This window comes from Elephantulus edwardii, unplaced genomic scaffold (genome assembly GCF_000299155.1).
Source record: "Elephantulus edwardii isolate Elephantulus edwardi_28Jun2011 unplaced genomic scaffold, EleEdw1.0 scaffold00136, whole genome shotgun sequence".
NCBI classification, from domain to species: Eukaryota; Metazoa; Chordata; class Mammalia; order Macroscelidea; family Macroscelididae; genus Elephantulus; species Elephantulus edwardii.
Window position 1 is genome coordinate 1,844,357 of NW_006399886.1, and position 3,137 is coordinate 1,847,493.

Consider the following 3,137-nt stretch of genomic DNA (forward strand, 5'->3'; position numbering starts at 1 on the left):
TAGCCTTCCTGGGTAAAGAGACCTTACCTTTTGGGAGCTGAAAGTGAATTGGCAAAGTTCCTGTGAGTATATAAGAAATAAGACACAGCTTAAAAATAACGAATGCAAACTGCAATTGAGTGTTCTTAGTGGAGGCCTCCAGTGAACTCACAAAAATTTTCATTAAAAAAAATCCTTTAAACATCTGCCAAATCTTGAGAATACTAAATTAGCTTATGACAATGCCAAGCAATGAAAAAACACCGTGTTTTCCTTATTTTTCCCCTCTTCAACTTCAAAAGAGAAAGCAGCAAATCAAAACAATAACTAACCAGAAGAAAAAAAAGACTAAAAAAAAGTCAGGAAAAAGTCAACTACCTGCCATTCCTGAAGGCATTTATCTACTTCAAACCAAAACTGGATAGAAAGAAGCTTGATCTTTGAATGAAACGGAACATTTCCATTACTGTTGTGACGTCACATTGAGTGAAAATTCATTCATAGCTGACTCTCCGGTGGGATTTTAGAGGCTGTCAATTGCACAGATGTTAATTTTCCATCTTTCTCTGTAGGAGTGGTTGGTGGACTTAAATCACTTGCCTTTGGGTTGACAGTGAAGCTCCTCACTCCGTAGGACACGAAAGCACTTATGTCTATAGGCTTTTAAAGAGTGAATTTGAGAGTGCATTCAGCAATTTAATGTCAAAACAAATCTTTATTACTTAAAAGTGACTGAAGAGTCATACCTTTGGCCACTAAGGTAGACAAAATTCAACCTACCTCATTGTCATCAAGTTGGAACTGAGCCATAGTTGACACGCCAGTGATTTTGGACTGTAAATTACATGGGGGGAAAAATTGCCCATCTGTCTCCCTTGGAGCTGCAGAAGGGTTTAAACTACCAGGGAGGTGTAGCTTTTAGACTAAACAGCTCACTAGAGACTATGCCATCAGAGATATAGGAAGAGTAGTGAGAACGTATGCCTACTTTTTATTACAATCCATAAGTACTGCTTGTTCAAATACTTATTAAACATAAAAATATATTTACTCAAATCATCGTCACTGTCAGCAAAAACTGAGAAGTACTTTAAGTAGTAAACAACCAAAGAATTTTAGCCAAATAGAGATATAATTATAAATGGAAGTTAATATGATCTTTACAGACTACAGTTTTATCTCCTAGCTTCGGGTAAATGTTGGATTCAAATTCACAGCATATTTATGCATATATAAAAACAAATCATGTGGTAAATTATTGAAAATGTGCATCTATGGTAATATTTTCCTAGTTTTCTATATGATAGATGAGATTGTTCTAAATTAGAGAACTAATTATCCTTGATTAATAGTATCTGAGCGATGTTTCTTAGATTCATAGGCATTCTAGAAAGGACTACAAATAACTATGGTGAAAATATAGCAGTTATTTCACTGCACTGTGAACTGTGTCAGGGTAATAAGAAAAAATATATCAAATTTGTTACAGAGAATATGAAAAGGAAATAACATGGGAATAATGTTAAATTATTGTTTGAGATAGTATATGATCAAAATAAAAGCAGACTTGTTACACTGAAATTAACTAGGTCTGTGGCTTACTAAATAGTTCTGTTACTGCTTGATATACCTTTGAAAGGACTTCAGACAAAACAGAGATATACTTTGTCTTTTAACAAATATTTATTGACTTCCAATTTCAAGGAATAAAATAGGCAATTAAGTGTACATAGTATTTTATTAGGGAGCTTTATTTTAAACAAATCACAAATGTTGTAAAGTAGAAATTATGGTAGTTCTATTAAAGACAGGTTAATATTTGTAATAGAAAATATTAGAAGAATGTTAGATAACAGTGTCAAATAAACTAGTACTCAGCGCTGTAGAAAGAACACTATTTCAGAAGATATCAGATGTCAAAGCCAAGTGGTGGAAACAAAATGTAAAGAAATAAAAAGAAGGCTATATAGCTGGATATTTAACATAAAGGAAATGTGGTAAGAAATATTATGAGAGCTATATTGTAACCAGATCACCTAAGATTGTATGGGTCATGTTAGATGTTTCTAATTCTGTAATGGTAAGCCACTTCAGTTAAGTAACATTACTCTGAAATTTTGTTTCAGAAGAAAAGGGCTGTAAACACATGAACTAGAAGTACTTGGAATTCCTTTGAGAAGTTTGGCTGTGAAAAGAAGGTAGGCCAGTAGCCAGCAGTGGGAAGTTACTGTCAGTGTGATGAGAACTATTTTCACTTGGCGAAGATATTAGCATATTTGCAAGCCAGTGGGATTTGTGGTCATAGATACTGAAACAAAGGCATTTTTACTTAATTCTCTATTTTACAACCAACAAAACCAAGGGCAAAAAAATACAGAAAAATTTCAAGTGAAGACAACTTCATTTTTAATGAAATAATTACAGCAGAGTGGTATTTTTGCATTCTTCAACTTTTTTTTATAACTAGAATTTCGTTTTGTTCTAATTCCTTCTCTTCGTTTCAAGCAACAGTGATGTGAATCCAGTAACATTGATCCAATCAGTGGAAATTAAGCTGCACAAATAGAATTAATGATTGCCAAGTTCTTGACTTTTTACTTCTGATATTGCCTCCTAAAACTAACACCAAGATTATAATTTGAAAGCATTTAATTCGCAAGTTATCTTTTATATTTTGTTGACTTACAAGACACTTGGAAATCTACCAGCTGCTCCATAGGAGAAAGATGGACAATCTTTTTTTTTGTTGTTGTTGTTAAGTGTGTGTGTGTGTGTGTGTGTGTGTGTGTGTGTGTGTGTGCGCGCGTGTACCGTCAAATCAGATCTGACTGGTACAGGAGGAGATTGGCCCTCCTTCTCCAGCAGAGCATCTGGTGAATTCAAACCGCATACTCCTGGGATTGCAGTGCGGTTTCTTACCACTAGGCCGCCAGAGCTCCCGGACAATCTTCTACTGTGTGATTTACAATCTCTGAAAACTTAAAGTATGCGTCAGTAATGACTGAATGGCAATGAATGAATAAATTGGATCCTCATTTTTTTTTTTTTTAATGGACACGTATGTGGATTTCTTCCAGTTATTGTAAAGACTAGTGAGCACATTAAAGGCTACATTTCAATTGGTATTCCTTCAGTTCCTGAAGCCTTCTCTCTCCCCC